We start from the raw sequence: 18,827 nt of genomic DNA on the forward strand, positions 1-18,827 counted from the left end.
TCTGTTACGTCTCCTTCGGACACCCGATGCTCTGCTGCTCATCGCCCGAATATTCAGCCTCTCACCATCAACGCCTACAACAGCGAGCACTCTCGTCCTCCTCGTCGACCACATCCAGAGCATGAAGCGTTTAATCCAAGCGATGATGAGCCTTATTCATCGAATGAACGTGAGCCGCCAGTGTGTTATGCCTGTGGAATGATCGGCCACATTTCGCGTTTTTGCCGCAACCGTCATCCGTACCACCAGTATCGTCGACAGTGGGTGAACTCCCGTGCAAGGTTTTCTGCTGCCAATGATGATTCATATAGAAGAACGCCTGACCGGAATGAGTACAGAGCAACAGCTAGCCGACAAGAACGCAGAATGGCGCTGAACCGAAACGGATCACCGGCCTCTGACCGTAGCCTGACGCCACCATCTCGGCGCCTACGATGCTCCCTTTCTCTCCGACGACGGTCGCCACCTCCGGGAAGCTAGTGAGTGCGGCCGATGGAGGTGAGGTCGCAAATGATTCTAGCTTACCCATGCCTCTGCCCATTTCGATGTTAAAGAACCGAAGTGAAGTGTTTGTGGACGGTGTACTTGCTATGGCGTTGTTGGACACAGATGCAACCATTTCTATTATAAGTTTCGCTGTTAAAAACTGCCTTGGTCGTAAAATTATGTTTGCTTGAGAAGTGCGTGACACTTTTATATAAAAAATGTTGTAAATAAACGTCGTAATATTATATATATAAATATATATATATATATATATATATACATCTTCCAGAACCATGCCACTTATGCTACCCTAAAACCGGAAGGTTTTGGATGCTTGTCTATATGCTTCAATGCGAGGACAGTTGTCTGGTAAGTCACAGATAAAGTTTGAACTACGACTGCAGTTTATTACCGTGAAGGTGACGTCGCTGATTTGACATACTCTGGCAACCATCTTGTACCATTGCTTCTTTTTAGCTGTACAGCCCATCCTCTACGCCAGCATTTCTTCCATAATAAACGGACTTCAGCCTCCCGCGCCTTCCGGTAGGCGTGAGAACAGCATCGTTAACCGTTTACTTGATAGGATGTATATTTCATGCCGGTCACTAATGACACTTTTATGTTTGCTAAGACGTCTGGCAATGCCTTTCTACGGTTGGTACCACCCCCACGAGTGCTTTAAGGTTTGATTGGGCTGTTACTTGATGTGTCCCGGCAGCTGTTCTTGCAGTCGGGAGACGTAGAGCTTAACCCTGCATCAGCTTTTTATAGTTCTGGTGCTGTTACGCGTTCTAAACACAGTGGAATAGATGAGGCATTACAGAGGAAGCCTAATGGTTTATTGATCGCATATTACAAAACGTTAACTCTCGCGCTGCCAGAATGGGAACGGAACACTCACACTTAATTACTTCCATTACCGAGTTAAAAGAAATACAAGAAACTATGAAAAAGAGCACCTCTGATACTAATGCGAGGCTGTCAGCTGCTCAATCAAAAACTTCGCCCACTGACGTGTTTCAACATGAGCTGTTCACACTACGCGAACTTGCGCACAACATTGTTCGGGAAAATGCCAGGACGCGGCTTAGTCAATGTCAGCTGGATGACAGGCAGCGAATGGATAGCCTACTGTATTTAGCTTGCCTGACTTCGCATCGGGTCGCTAGGATGATATGTAAGTAAATTTGATGGCAATGATTTATAGCCCTTTTACTACGTTTGAAGTGCTCAGCGAATTGGCGCATTTTCAGGCGAGACACTCTGCCCGGTTATCGTGAAATTCTCTTCCTGTAAAACTAAGCAACACATTATATCACAGTAATTACAACACAAAGTTAAAACTATCACCGTAAGTGAAGATTGTTCGTTTGAAATACTCCAGGCCAGGAAAAAGTTGGTGCAATTCGCTAAGAGTAAGAATTTGTATTATAACCTTAAGTATAATACGTCGTACATTAACGGTCGGTGCTACAGCTATAGCCCTGCTCCCGATGGAGTTTTTATGCAAAGCATTCTCGTGGAACATACACTCTTGGCAGTAAATCTAATGATGTCACCTGTCACTCGTCCATGCTAATCATGCAGATTGCTTGAACGTTTTCGCCGCATGACAATGAGCACTTTAGCGAAGATACCTCTTACCTGACAGGTGCTGCATCGTAGGGATGCGCGAGTGCCATAGGGCCGGCGCTCGGAGCTGTAAACTCCATTTCTATTCTTTTTACCAAGATAAGAAGCTTATCACCCAAACGCGATGAAATTACCTGTCAATCATGCATGTGATGCTGACATTGTTTTATTAACGGAAACTTGGTTGTCTTCTATGATCGCGAACAAGGATCTTTTTGACTGTAAGAAGCGTTATAAAGTGTTCAAATTTGATACAGGTCAAAGATATGGCGTTAGTGCTTTGACAGCCTTTGCAAGTAATTGTGTTGCGCTGCCTGTCGGTTCTCCATGTACCCTGGAGCTGGTTTGGGAGGACGTTTTTGTGCATGGAAGAGGTTCAATTTGGATGTACTTTGCCGTCCGCCGTCTTCCGTTCACAAATTGCATGATGTCTTAACACACTGTACGTTTTCTGATCATTTCTATTTACATAGTTGCTACTTCAATTACCCATGTATAGTTTGGGCCTTACATCGCCTTAGCTTAACTATTTATGGGCTGAATGTAACACGTATAATGACGTGTTTACAACTTGTCCCAGCTTCTCTATAAACCTACTCGAACTGCTGCATCCACATCTAACGTGTTAGATCTTGTTCTAACTAATGTAGCACATCTTTTTTTTTCTTCGGTGTTGCATCTGCCTGGCCACAGTGATCATTCCTTGCAGCATTTTGATGTACAAATGCCTGCTGTAAACATCTCAATCGGAATATACGAATTAGAAATTTTCAACAGCCTGACTTTGACACGATCACGCGGGATGTAATTCTTTCTGAACGAGTAGTTACCAGGATTTTCACAACGTTCTATTCTCACTAACAAGGAATTGTTTTACGGAATTGTCTCACTAACAATTTTGTGACAGTCAGGTCCCTGAAGTGTAAACGGGAATCACCTTGGTTTAATAATCATTTGAATATACTCCCCGATGAGAAGAAGCGTTTCTTTCTCTCTGCAAGTTGTCCAATACGGAGCAATAATAGGAACCCTACGATCTTGCTGCTGCTGCGTACAGAGCTGCACATTAAAACGCCAAGGGTGCATTCCTTCACATCATTTTGCCTGCTATGTTGATCATTAACCCTAAAATGCTTTGGAACATTGTCAACAAGAAAGACACTTCCACTATAGAACGTACATATTCTTACGGTATTGCATTTATATAGAACACTTATATTTCAATACTCAACAATGTTTTTGTGACTATTTTTGGCAACATTTCGCTTGATAATCGTGTGTGCCATATCTGTGACGAGTTTCTAACGAATCCAGTTCTATTCGAGATGTCAGGCGTTGTGAGAATTATAGAAAATCCTAGGGTTTCCTCCTTCTGCGGTGTTGACAACGCTATCCTAGATCCTTGATTAACATAAAGTCTACCTGTTTCGTAATTCTTACTAAACTGTTGTATCAATCACTTGAAACAGGTTGTATTCCCGATGGTTGGAAAGTTGGGAAGGTGATTTCCCTTGCACAAGTCTGAAATAAACATTGTCCTGACAACTTTCACACACTAATATTCCTAGTGAAATCAGGGAACATACCGTATAATCGCATTTTATTCCCTCTTTAGAATAAAATTCCTGTTTCAACATTTCCCAGCATGAATTTCGTAACTTTTATGCGAAACGCCACTAATACGTTTCACACATGGCCTTCATTGCATCATTGATCGAGGGTCTCAAGCAGATTCTTACACGGGCTTCTGTACTCAAATTAAGGATCCTTAACATTGACCCTCATGTAATTGCATGGCTGTACTGCTTTCTTTCTAACCGTTCACAACATTTGACAGCAAACAACGTTGACACATTATTTTCCTGTCGTTTTGCGAACCTCAGGTGTCCATCATTGGGCTCCTCCTATTTTTTATCTATATAATTGAGTTTTCCGCTGAAACTTCTTCAATAAACCTCTTTGTTTATGGCTCCGCTATTTCCCATGAAATTAGGGATAATAATGATGTATTTGTGTTGTGATTACTGATCTCGAGCCGGGCATCCTGAAGAGTGAAGTTGAATGGGCCTTAGCCAGCCTTGCTAAGAACAAAGCTAGCGGAATTGATGGCATTCAAGCTGAGTTGCTTCAAAACCTCAACCATGACGCTGTTAACATTCTGCATACATTATGTCAGAATATTTGGACAATCCTGCAGTGGCCACAGGATTGGAGGAGGTCAGTTTACATCCCCATTCCAAAGAAAGGCTGTGCCAAAGATTGTTCCAACTACCGCACGATCGCGCTTATTTCGCATGCTAACACGGTGATGTTGAAAATACTCCAAGGTAGGCTGCAGAAGTATGTGGATCGGGAGCTTCCGGACGTGCAAGCTGGGTTTCGCAAGGGCAGAGGAACTACAGACCAGATTGCCAAACTTCGCTGGATCATGGAAAAAGGAAGAGAGTTCCAGAAACCCATCTACTTCTGCTTTATTGATTATGCGAAAGCGTTTGACTGCGTAGATCACAGAAGATTGTGGCAAGCTCTCCAAGAGATGGGAGTTCCAATACACCTCATCTGTCTCCTCAGGAACCTATATGAAGGGCAAGAGGCTACAGTCAGAACTGGGCATGGTCTTACTGATTGGTTTCCGATTCAGAAAGGAGTGAGGCAAGCCTGCATACTGTCGCCTTGCCTATTTAACCTATATGCAGAGTGCACCATGAGGAAGGCCGGCCTGGACGAGCCTTCAGCTGGAGTGAAGATTGCTGGAAAACGTATCAACAACCTTTGGTATGTGGATGATACCACTTTAATGGCAGAAAGTGAAGTGGAACTCAAGAGGCTTCTGATGCGCGTACAAGAAGAGAGTGAGAAGTTTGGGCTTAAACTGAACATTAACAAGACAAAGATCATGGAGTCTTGCCCTATCAAGTCCAGGAGCATCAATGGAAGCTGTGACAGATTTTCTCTTCTTGGGCTCCAAGATTACCTCGGAAGGAGACTGCAGCCAGGAAATTAGGAGACGCTTGCTTCTGGGAAAGAGAGCCATGCCTAGCTTTGACCGCACAGACATTACACTGGCAACCAAGATCCGTATAACTCGTGCTATGGTCTTTCTAGTTGCGATGTATGGATGCGAGAGTTGGACTGTGAAAAAGGCTGACCGCCGAAGAATTGATGCGTTTGAATTGTGGTGCTGGCGAAGACTCTTGAGAGTTCCTTGGAATGCCAGAAGATCAAATAAGTTGATATTGTCGACCATAAACCCTGACTGCTCATTGGAGGGTCAAATTCTAAAGTTAAAGCTCAGCTACTTTGGTAATCTGATGAGAAGAGAGGAGTCGCTGGAGGAAGATTTGATGTTGGGAAAGGTTGAGGGTCGCCGGAGAAGGGGTAGGCAGCGAACGCGATGGTTAGATGGCATTCTTGAGGCACTGCAGATGAAGTTATGTGATGTTAGGAAGATAGTGAGAGACCGGAAAGCGTGGCGTGGCATGGTCCATAGGGTCACGAAGACTCGGACACGACTGAACGACTGAACTGAACTGAACTGAATGATGTATTTTGCCTTGTCTGACATTAACACGGTTTCTGATTTGTGTAACAAATGAAATATGAAACTAAATATTGATAAGTGCAAGCATGTGAAAATTTCTTGCATTTCAAATCCGCATAATACTTATCTCATTAACAATGTTTCTTTGACACTGTATTACCTTATAAATACTTTGGTGTTTACGTTTCCTCTAACCGGTCCTGGAAGGCTCACGTTGAATATATCATAAATGACGTCAACCAAATGCTTGGGGGTCTTCGCAGAAAGTTCGGTCCTTTAGCCAGTTCATAAAATAATATTGCTTTATAAAACTCTGTCATGCTCAATATTAGAATATTCATCATATGTATGAAGCCTCGGCATTTATTCACTTGTTTCCGATTTGGAGGCTGTTCAGACCAAGCCTGTCATTTTATACTCCTTAGCTATCACAAAACAAGTAGCGTAATTTCCATGAGACCTAGTTCGTTCCTTCCACTTCATTCTCATCGCAGGTCTGTAGCGTCATTATGCATTTTGCATAAACTTTATCACAAAAGCTATCAGAGAGATTAGTAGCAAGACCATCTTCAATACATTTCGAAATGCATTGATCACCGCCATAAAGTTGGGGTTTCATGTTGTCCTACAAAACTAGCTTAGTGTAACGGTATAAAGCGACACAGACTATTAGCGACGCCGCAGTAGAGGACTCCGGAAATTTCGAATACCTGGGGTTCTTTTACGTGCACTGACAACGCACAGCAAACGGGCGCCTAGCTTTTCCCTTTCATCAAAAACCGGCCGCCTAGGCCGGGATTCAATCCCACATCCTTGGACACAGTAGTAGAGTACCCTAACCAATGCGTCGTCCCGGCGAGCTGTCACGCAAAACTTTTTCATGATTCATTCATACCCAGAACTTGTATCAGCTGGAATCACCTTCCCGATAATATTGTTTGTATGTCAGAATATAACCTATTTCGCAAACTATTGTGCCCCTTTGAACGTTTTTGCATTTGTAACTATGTGAAAAATTGCATTTGACTCTGTAAAAATGTGCTGTACTGTACACCAGCTTCACTTTCAACATAGTGTCTTCTTTATTGGAGGATTGCTATATTCTTCTATTTTCACCCTTTGTTATTGCTGTTTTTTTTTTGTACCTTTATGTATTTCAACTTCCCTCTGCAATGCCCTCGTGCCTTGAGTAAAATAAGTAAACTCCTACATAAATAACTATCTTCTTTATTGTCATTGCTATAAATTAAAGTGACTGATTCTTCTTACATCTGAAATGCTCTCACTTGCAGATAACTTTTCACACTAAAGCCGCTGCCGGTGAGATTGTTGTGATCCTTAAAGCACCGAAAAATGATCGCCTTCATTTTGTAGTGTGTTGATGGGCCCTAACTACAATGATCGCTTATATAGTAGGGGTTCTCGGCACGGGATCACACCGACCAACGCCTTCTGCACTACCCACTAGCCTCGCATACAGTCTGCTAGGGCTCAGTCATAATAGTGTCCATTAAGTAAAAAATTTAGCGCAAAAAAAAGAACACAAAGGACAAAGAAGAACACACAAGACGTTTGACGAGCGCTTCTGTGCTCTCCTTTGTCTTTTGTGTTCTTTTTTTGCGCTAATTTTTTTACTTAATGGATCACCAACAAGCCCGGCAACATGCTCTCTTCATAATAGGGTCGTTTCGAAGTAGGAACTGTTTGAAGCGTTCCACGCGAGGAAGAAACTAGCGACCAATGGTAGCGACAACGTCAGTCGCAAAATGTAATCTGCGCTGACATCTTCATTGTTAATGTCTGCGCTCACAATCCGTAGTGACAGCATTCGTAGTTCAGCAAGGGCTACGCCATAGAACATAGCCCATCTGTTCTATGTGTTGTACTTGTATTAAGAATACAGCTCCTACAGGCAATACAGAGTAATAGATATTACTCAGCATATATTAATATATATGCTCCATAGATTATAATAGAACACAAAGGCCCGCAGCGCCCTAAACGGGAATGGCAGATATGAATATATTTGACCGAATCGTAGTAAATAGATGCCAGAACGAAAGGCAAAGCAAGTGTGCTACGCTTACATCTGAATGAAATCCAACAATGCATAAACATTCCATCACTTTGCAACAGTTCGAATGCGCAAACCTTCAAAGAATGATACTCCAACACTGATAATCGAAAAACAGTCAAATAAACGAAAAGAAAGAGAACAAATAAGCAAAGTGAAAGCTCATGATGCAAGGTTAAGCACTTGTAATAACTTTCGTTCTTTGTCTCAGCTAAACAGATAGTGTACTAGCGCACACGCCCACTTCTCTATTTCATGGGCTTCCAAGATTTCCCTCGTCCATCAATCTCGTTTTTGTCTCCGTCTATTCGCTGCCTTTCTGCTGAGCGTAATGTCTGACCGACTGGTCCGACAGTATACTCTATTGTGGGAATAGACAAATATTATTCGGTGGTAAGTCCAAAAGCACAAGAAGAAAAAGAGCACGAAAGTGACAAAGATTAACAGCACCAGAAGATGCAAACATCATGAGATAAATTCAGTGACTCTGGAGTAATAAAATACAGACACACAAAGTGCACAACTAATCACCGCGTGGGATATCTAACTAAAACTCGCAGGGTTGACCTTTCGTTGTTAACTCGGTGCCGTCCCCTGCCCGACTCTTCAATTCATTGATCATCAATGCATTTATATGCATCTAACCGGCCTTTCACCTTGCGATATTCCACTGATAGATCAAGTCGTCTAAATAAAAAGTGAAATTAGAACAGGTCTCCTTTGAAGCTCAGCTTTTCATAATACATGCGATACATGGTCCGCAATGCACATTTTTGTACCTTCAGCTAAAGGTTCTGAACCAAGATCGTCTTTACGGGAGTAACGCTGGTTGAGAAACTATAAATATTTAAATACAACTATTGTAGCATTACTGTGACTGCGTTCCAGCGCATTCGATAAATAAGCCAACATGGGATTCCTACACGATATCCACATTCGTAAAACTGGTCTAGTGTCAGTGAAACACCATATTTCTTGAATATTAGGCTTTTTTTTATCGGAACTGTCTATTAGGACACCATGCGTTTTGTACGCTTTGGATGTGATATATTTAACAGGCCTCGTCCACGTAATGATAGATAAACGCCTGAGCCTGTATGTTGCTACATTTTCTGTGGAAACGTTGTTGATTGAACAGTTTCTAGGAATCCGTTTGTTTATTTCATCAATACTGCCAGCTTTCACGGAAGGCTTTTGGCAGGTGTTTGCGGTACAATGAAGGAAATGAACGACAAAAAAAGGAGAAAAACAAAGTGTAAAAAGAAGCACGTTGAGTAAAATAAAATGTGGGGAGCACTTTCGATTGCAACAGACGTGTTGACATTTTGCACTTCTTCAAAGTTTTAGGGCGCCCTCTAAAATGATTCAAGTCACGCTTCAGGTCTGAAGCATGCCAATAACTTTCTGAACATAACCCAAAGGCGCACTTCGCAAGATACATACAAATCCATGATATTGAAGTTTGAATAAACGATGAAGAATAGGGGGGTGAAGCCAGCATTTGTCGCTACTCCAAATATGCATACTAGGTCCAGAATTACATGAATATCATATACAATATGAAGGAGGCATGGAAGCTTAATTATGGTCGCTCAGGAGAGACTGTTCCCGCGTTTCTATGCTAGGAATGGAGACGCTTGTGGAGCTCGAAGTACCTAAGTTGTGTGGCTTCAAAGATAACTTTTATATGCTACAAAATCCACTCTACTTCTGCTACTGTATTCGCCTTCTTAAATGGTGCCGTAACGCATTAGACCCCTGTAGCGTATGGGGAGCACAGTGACACATTATGCAAATGAATGAATGAATAAAGGGCAGTGGAAATAGCTATTATGTCTAGCTTGTTACTGAGGGCAGACATCCAATAATGCCATGAACGTCGAAGCAACAGAAACGCTTTCTTACTTGAGACAAGCGTTGACCTGAGCGAGCTTTCCAATGACACGCAGCGATATCGGCTGAGTGCGCAGAATGCAGCGGCACGAGGAAAGCTGCGGAGAAATTCACGTCCAGGTGGCCGAGAAAATCACAAATGTCGTAGTCGCGCACATAAAAGCAAAGCGACGTCGCCGCCTTCTGTTCGAAGAAAAGGTCGCTTTATTTTCAGCACGCTCTTTATCGCGTGCACCGTGATAGCATCAATCTTGGGGCCATCTGCGCTGCATTGTAGCTTTTTCGCGAGAAATACCTATATTTTGCGACGTTTGAAAACTCGTTAGCTCGCTTGGCGACACAAAACGACTGCAGCAATTTCAGCTATCGCTTCATTGTAACGGCGATACACACTACGCATAGCATCGGGGTTATCATATAAAATTCGATATATCATATCAGATATTTCTTATCATAGAAATACGAGGACAAATGTCGTGATCACTATGATGGGCTGATGGTATCACATCAGGTAAAGAATCTAAATTAGCTCACGACTAAGATATGAGATAGAAGTTGAGTGCACAATTATCTGCGCTTCAGTTGTTACGTGTGGAGGCGGGATAGAGGATTCATACGGTGGCTCTTACGATCAAATGTCCCAATCAAACCAGCTGTCAGTTTCGAGATTTCTTACTTCGCTCACACTCATTTTCTTTTGTGCTCTCATCCTGCAAATGCGTTACTACAAACACCGAGCGTCCAGCTTTGATCTGATATACGTTAGATGAGGTTAGGCGTAGGTAAGGTTCTTATCACGTGTTCAAACAGAAGTGCTTGCAAACAAAGCAATTCGGTGAGGAAAGCAGAACGAAAACCAGTAGGCCGTACACGCTTCGTCTCAGGAGTAGACGCGACAGCGTTGCATTTTCATTCCACTGCTTAATTTTGCTTGGTCTCGTTTTCTGGGGGTTGGATATCTGGACTGGTTTCATTTTTGTGTCTTTATAAGCGGCTTCTAGACACTGGCAATCAACGGGCATGCTTATGTCGTCGATTCGATTGCCTACCTCAATCTGGCTTCAAATTGACTAGCCGATGGATACTAACTATAGAAGCACAAGTGTATGGAACCACAAAAAACGGTTGCTTCACAATTTTAATGCGAAATGCCGCATCAAGGAGAGTAACCTGGCCAGTTGGTACATGATCACTAAAAACGAGAGCACTTTCGACAGGACACAGGGAGTTAGACACCACACAGCGCTTCAGCTGTGTGGTGTCTAGCTCCCTGTGTTTTTAGCGAAATACTGCGCTTAATTTTTTCGACGCGTTTTCGCTTTCAATTCAAACCATGACGACGCATTTGTTTTTACCGGACGAGTTGTGCAGTTGTGGTTTGCCCGAAAGTCAATTTCGTGCTTTTTAATTTCAAGTGCGGATTCAAGTGCGTGGCACACAATCTTAGCATACGATATAGTTACCTGCTACCAAACCGGAAACATTACTCGATATCGATCTGAAGTCCCATTGCACGCTGGGTTCCATCGAGATCTCAAAAGTGTAGCCCTTTCTGACCGTGCGTTTTCTTGAAGTCACTCAAAACAGCCCCATGTCAATCCGTCATCTTCCAGCTGCCAGAGGGATAGTCGGGAGGAACGGCAAAGAAAAGCTTCTTCCAAAAGCCTGAGTCGAAGCCCGTGAGCTAGCGCCATAAAATTCACTGCTTTCATTGCAACGCATTTCCAGGACATGACCACATGCAAAATATTTTCGCAAATAGCACCAGTCACACAAGCAACGGAGCCAAACAGCAGCACACCGAGCAATGTGCCACACAAAATTGCTGCCAAACTATTTAATAACTAAAAAACTGAAGAGTGCCTCGCCTGTCACAGTTTGCCCTCTTTGTCTAGAAATGTTACGTTGTAATATACTGATGCCGCGACGTACTTAAATAAAGCTCAGTCACCACCAGTACTGAAGGGCCTAACCCAGGCAGCAAAAGCCGCCAGTGTAATTTTTTGTCTTAGCACGGCTCTGGCTTTATGTAGCGCCGGTGGATGCCATCAAGGTACAAAATGTTGGGCCCAATTATGTGTTGACTTGGGAGAAGCTGTGGTTGCGCATTATGTAAAAATAAATTGAACAAAGTAAAACCCACGGCGAGTAACGCAGAAGAAACGAGACCAGGAACGAAGAAACTGGTCACCCCTGCGGGGAATAAACATAGGCACCACATGTCAAGACCCGATATTGGGGATTGGCTGTCAATTACTAGGCCACAAGTGGTCCAGCGTTTCCAATGCGTTATCAATAATGACCCAGCAGCGCAATAACATATCCGGTAATAGGCAGTAAACTTATACGCACCCAATATGTATTCAACTTGCGAATAGGGGCAATAACACCTATGCTTATCAAACTGCTTCCTAACATATTATACCGAATGGCACATGCCAGCCGATATTGCTCAGTCAGCCGTTATATCTTTCCAGCAATGAGCACATCGTAGCATACATTGCTAAATACTCTCCTGCCATTATAGCTGGCTTGCCAAAATTGAATATATCTTGGCATACATTCGTCAATATAGTCCCAACAGTCATGGTGGCTTCCCAATATTGCATGTGGTTGTTATTGCACGATGTCCTGTGTGGGCTAGCCAACATTGCGCAAATCCTGGCGTACATTGGTCAATATTTTCCTTCGATGTAGATGACCTAGGTTAGGTGGGCGGATGAGGTTAAGAAGTTCGCAGGGGTCAAGTGGATGCAGCTAGCAAAGAACCGGGTTAAGTGGAGAAATATGGGAGAGGCCTTCACCCTGCAGTGGGTGTAGTGAGGCGGCGGCGGCGGCGGCGGCGGCGGCTGCTGCTGCTGCTGCTGCTGCTGCTGCTGCTGCTGCTGCTGCTGCTGCTGCTGCTGATGATGATGATGATGATGATGATGATGAGGAGGAGGAGGAGGAGGAGGAGGAGGAGGAGGAGGAGGAGGAGGAGGAATATTGAAGATATCTTGGCAAACATTGGTCACTATCGTCCCGCCAGTCATGGGGGCTTGCAAATGCTGCACTCATCTTGGGTTCTAGCAGTCCATATTTATCAATGAGCTTTGAGGGCTGCCCAGCAGAGCACACATCATGGCATAGGTTAGCCAATACTGCAATGCCAATATAGATGGCTTTTCAGAATTGAATGTATCTTGGCACACATTGGTGAATATTGCCCCTCTAAGCATGCTGGCTTCTCAATATTGCAGGTGTCTCAATTCTATACCTGGATATTACCCGACGAGCTGTGATGGCTGGGCAACGTTGTGCGCACTATGGCGCAGGTCCTACAATATTTTCCTGTCATTAGCAAAGCCTTGTGAACATGGAATATATACTGTCGCCTAGTGGTCCATAATGTCAAGCCAGAGTAGATGGTTTCTCAATATTGTATATATCGCAGTTAATAGTGGCATATATTGGCCGACCAGTTGCAACAAATTGCCAAAACTGCGCACATAATGGCGTATATTGGTCGACATTGTCCTGACAGTTAGATGTTTGAACAACATTCAATATATGTTGACTTACATCGGTGATAATCGGCCTGCCAGTCATGATGGCTGCCCAGCATTGTATATATATTTTGTTTAGTGGTCGATATTGTCGAAAGAGCTCTCATGGGTGGCCAATATAGCACATATAGCAAGTGTTGGTCAGTACTGTTTCGAGAATTTTGATCACTTCCCAACATATATATTTTCTTACATATTTTTATATTTACTCGATAAATCCCGCTCTGTCCTTTGCGAAGACTTTCAAACATGCTATATATTGGTTATTTAAGAGGCAAGCGGTCAAAATAAGGCATTGGAAGGTGAAGCAAATAGATTTTTATTTGTGAATCAGTACCAATTAAACATTTATTTGAATGAAATGCACTGACTGAACATACATACATACACATACACACACACACACACACACACACACACACACACACACACACACACACACACACACACACACACACACACACACACACACACACACACACACACACACACACACACACACACACACACACACACACACACACACACACACACACACACACACACACACACACACACACACACACACACACACACACACACACACACACACACACACACACACACACACACACACACACACACACACACACACACACACACACACACACACACACACACACACACACACACACACACACACACACACACACACACACACACACACACACACACACACACACACACACACACACACACACACACACACACACACACACACACACACACACACACACACACACACACACACACACACACACACACACACACACACACACACACACACACACACACACACACACACACACACACACACACACACACACACACACACACACACACACACACACACACACACACACACACACACACACACACACACATACATACATACATACATACATACATACATACATACATACATACATACATACATACATACATACATACATACATACATACATACAGCAGTGGAGATACGAAAAAGGACATGTAACAAAAGTTTCAGGGTTATGGCACACACATCAAAGCACAGCAATCAATGAGCACAAAAATAAAAAACGTAATAGCGTAGAAATGAAATGTAGGCATAGACAGACACGAATTGTTATTTATGCAACTTGCACAATTGAGAGACTGCAAAAATACAATTCCGATCTCAGCAAATAAATAAAAAGAAAATATGCACAAAATGGCAGTGCCAGAATTGAAACCACTGTTATCTATTTTATTTAGGGTTGTAATTTTAAATTCCATCAAAACAAAAGCTTTTGATAGAAAATAAATTAGTTATTTGCCATGTTACTTTCAAGTGGAATAGTATTTCAAGTTTCCGCACCGACACACTCTATTAATATTAGTAATGATCGTCTATTTGCCACCAGACATATATGATGGGAGGGTGGCGGTAAAAAATCTTCTCGCAGGCAGTTTGATTAGCCCACAGCCCCTGTTTTTTATTATATTTAGTTTTAGCAGAAACAGGACCGAATCACATAAAAACAAAATATCTATATACACCGGAAGAGCAGGTTAAATGCAGTACACGTCGTTTCGGTGATGTCTTGATAAAAATGAAGGCAAAAGATGTACGAAATTTAGGACCACGCGAAAGTATAAGGCCAAGAAGAAAAGGGGTATAGTTAAGTTTCCCCCTCAGGTGGCCAGGTCAGGAAACACTTGATGATAACGATGTTCTTGATAACTTGAAGATGCAGACTCGCAACGATCACATTACTTGATGGCATGACAGAAAGCCTAACTATTTATTTGCATATAAATAAAACAAGAAGACACACGCAAGGAGACGTGGCTGACCAGTTGGTCTGATGAAATCAGCCCTGGCTTAACCCAGAGCGCTTAGTATTAAGCCATCTGTCTCCGCCCTCGGCGGGGACAGCAACCAATAAGCAATAAGGCAACCTTTCTCACCAATCGTCGACTGGAGAAAGGATATTAACTACACAAACACTTGGGAAAGGAGAGGTCCCAAGCAAACATACGAACGGCACTGACGTCACTGCTATCCGAACCTCTGCTTTCCCTTGTTTTTTTTTTTTGTTTTTTTGCAGACGTGCATGCGGGACCAACGTATGTCGCGTGAACAACAGCTGAAGTTCTTTATAAAAAAAACAGACAGCTGTCAGTGAGGGCTCAAACGCTATGTGGAAATTCCAACTTGACGTAGCCCTTTTCTTGAGTACCTGCAGCTCAATTACCCATTGCGCTTCATCGCGCACCGGTCAGCCACCGCACACCTGCTACCCCATAAAGGCTGTATGCACATGAGCAGAGGGAAAGACGCGCACGTAGCAATATGAGAATGCATACAAAAGAAAACGTCCACTGGTCCCTGATATGACATTAAATACTGCACACTGCACTAAGGGAAGGAGCACTCTGCGCCGGCAACAATAGAGCTGCCACCGCGCCTCCGTCATGCGTTTGTGGTTCCACCAATTTGGTAGTCGCCGTGACCGAGGACAGGTGCGCATGTCGATGTATCTATCTCAGTTTGTACGCTCTGTACGGGAAACCGAATGGCGCGAATGTTCACCGAACTTTATAGGTATTAAAAATTATGCACTGCGCAATAGGCAAAGATTCCGGTAAGAACAAGAAAATAAATCACTGTATTCTGACTAGTAGGCATTAAAAACTTAGGTAAAACTTAAAAGCTGTTTACCGATATTCAGAATACAGAGAGGAACTACCTAGCTTTGTAACATGGTACAGTTTTCTGCAGTTTTGCAAGACTTCGTAGACCGTTGAGGCCTTACTTTATATCTTATTTGTACATTGCTCTAGATATTACAGAGTGGTTTCTCTATGGTACGTTGTTTATATGGCGAATGTATTTTTTCTGCAAGAGATGAATGAGTTGAAGGCTAAAAGGGGTCGAGGACCCCATACTAGCTGACAGTAGTTTAGATGAGACTGACAAAACGATTTGTAAAGAAGCGATTTAGTTGGCGTTGATAGTTGATGCTTGATTCGACCTATCAAGCCTGTAATGGAAGCCAACGTTTTCGTCAAATAGGCTAAGTGGTCGTCCCTATACATGTGAGAGGAGACTACACTAAGGCATTTGAAACTATGTAGAAATTCTATTTTAGGGAAGTTCAGTGTTATTGCTTAATATGGGGCGCGATTATTTTGTTCACTGGCCGGAATATAATGCTGTTAAGCGGGGATTCAGGGACTGGTAGTGGGCACTGGTAGAGAGCAAGACCGCTCCGGTGGCTTAACTTGCAGCCAGCTAGTCTGCAAAATCACTTCCTCTTTCTCGGGGATCTGCCCGCTTAATCGGAACTTCTTTTTTACAATGGTTTAGTTTCTGATGATTTATACGTATACAGTTTGATATCTCCCATTCTCCCAGTAGTGTCAGGGTATTAATATATCTAGATAATATTTCGGATTGTTTTCCTCAAACAAAGATGCTAACATCGTTTGCATGAATGACAGATCTTACATTGGGACTGATTTTTATGATGCCATTAAGGTTTACATTGAAGAAGAGAGATCCAAGTATGCAACCTTGTGCTACACCAGAATGGGTACATTTAACTGCGGAAAATGCATTATTTAACTGAACCACTTACCACTTATACCTCTGTCACACGGTCACTTTCCAACCTCATTGAACTCAATCTGCATTCAGGTTTTCAAGAAGGACTGAAGCATCCCATGCTACACGGGCGTTTTCAATGAGCATTGAGAAATTTTTCTCATGTGCGCTACGAGGGTGTCGACGACTGCTTTTGAGTGTGCCTGAAATCTCAAGATCGATTGAGGAAGCAGCTTGCAGTCAAGCAGGCTCGAGCTCGATTGCACTTGAACGTTGTCGAGTAACAACCTCGATCTGCATTGAGTTGAATGCAGATCAAGTTCAATGAGTATCGAAACTGTCCGTGTGACAGGGGTAATACTTTCTCTGGAATAAGTGGAGCTGTAATATTTCAAAAGCCGGTCTGCGATGTCTATAACGGTTTAACTGTTGCAACAAACTATTGCTATCCACTAAATCGAAAGCCTTTAAGAAATCAACAAATGCGCAAATCGCTATGGACTTATTTTAAAATAATTCAAAACTTTTATTTTGTTCAAGTAGCGCCAGATAGGTTGATTTGCATTTCGTGGAGGCAAACACATGTGAATTTAGTATTCCGTACTTGTCAAAGAAGTTTGATAGGTCGATATGCAAAAGCTTATTTTTTTAAGTGAAAGTAAAAGTTTATTAGCTTGAGCATATTAACGAGCCGAAGGCGGCAACCCCTGAACGGATCAGTCTCACACACTCAGCTTCGTATTTTCTCTCGGTTTCGAGAGGCACGCGACATTACCCCCCCCCCCTCCCCCCCTTTTCGAAAGCGGTGATTCGACGCTGGGAGTGTTCTCAAACTAGATGAACACAGGAGAAGCAGGGAACACAAAGCTCCACACGCGCAAAAGATCACTCCCTGTCATAATACGGTTTCACCCGCAGTACGTGAACAGTTTCAGCACTTGAGCGCCGCCGTATTGAGGGTCGTTAACCCCGAGGAACAACTTCGTATGTCACGTTACTAAGACGCCGAATGACCTCGTATGGCCCGAAGTAACGGCGATGTAGCTTCTCGGAGAGTCCTCGACGGAGCACTGGTGACCACACCCATACAAGATCGCCAAGTTGGTAGTGAACGTCTCGGTTTCGGAGGTTGTATAGATTGGCATCGCGGTGTTGTTGATAAACACGGCACCGTGCGAGCTGGCGCACTTCTTCGCCCCGCTGCAGAAATATGTCGGCGTCCGCATAGGCGTTGGTGGCATCATCGCCGTGACTTAGAGGTAGCATAGCGTCGAACATTGCGGTGACGTGACGACCGTAGACTAGCTGGAATGGCGCGTCGGCTCCTGCTCAGCCGTATTGTATGTAAACGTTGCGTACGGAAGAACGTGATCCCACGTGCGATGATTCACGCCGACGTACATGGAAATCATGTCTGCAAGTGTTCTATTGAGGCGTTCAGTCAGTCCGTTTGTTTGCGAATGTTAAACAGTAGTCCTACGATGACTTATGTGGGTAAGACTGAAGAGAGCCTGCATTAGTTCGGCGGTAAAGGCTGTACCGGGGTCAGTAATAATAAGCGATGGGGCACCGTGGCGCAGTACGATGGCCTTGAGAAAAAACTGGGCTACTTCAGCAGCAGTTGCACGGGAAAGTGGCTGTGTCTCGGCATATCGCGTTAAGTAGTCCGTCGCCACTACTATCCATCTGTTCCCTGATGCGGGCGCTGGGAAAGGGCCCAGAAGATCAAGGCCCACTTGCTGGAAAGGGGCTCTTGGCGGAGGTGTTGGCTGAAGAAGCCCTGCAGCTTCAGCGGAGGTGTCTTTCGCCGCTAGCAATCTCGGCATGTTCTCCCGTAGTGCTGGACTGAAGGCAGCAACGCAGGCCAATAGTACTTTTGTCGAATGCATGCTAATGTTCGCGTGACTCCTAAATGACCAGCCAAAGGCTCATCGTGACATGCGTGCGAGATTTCTGGCCGGAGGTCGGACGGAACAACGAGAAGAAAGGTTTCCTTGTTTGACTGAAAGTTTCTCTTATATAGGACGCGATTGCGAATGCTGC

At 43.6% G+C, this 18,827-nt stretch overlaps 1 protein-coding gene across 1 annotated transcript in view; it reads right to left on the bottom strand.

Moving 5' to 3' along the window:
* The window catches only part of LOC146177841 (galactosylceramide sulfotransferase-like), a 247,093-nt gene extending 237,333 nt beyond the window's left edge, over positions 1 to 9,760 (bottom strand). The window contains exon 1 of the mRNA XM_084580609.1: positions 9,642 to 9,760. The gene's annotated coding sequence lies outside the window, so the exon portion shown is untranslated. The remainder of the gene's footprint in view (positions 1 to 9,641) is intronic.
* Between the last annotated feature and the right edge of the window lie 9,067 nt (positions 9,761 to 18,827).

Source organism: Amblyomma maculatum, chromosome 10 (assembly GCF_055883805.1).
Source record: "Amblyomma maculatum isolate TAMU_Amacu chromosome 10, ASM5588380v1, whole genome shotgun sequence".
NCBI lineage: Eukaryota > Metazoa > Arthropoda > Arachnida > Ixodida > Ixodidae > Amblyomma > Amblyomma maculatum.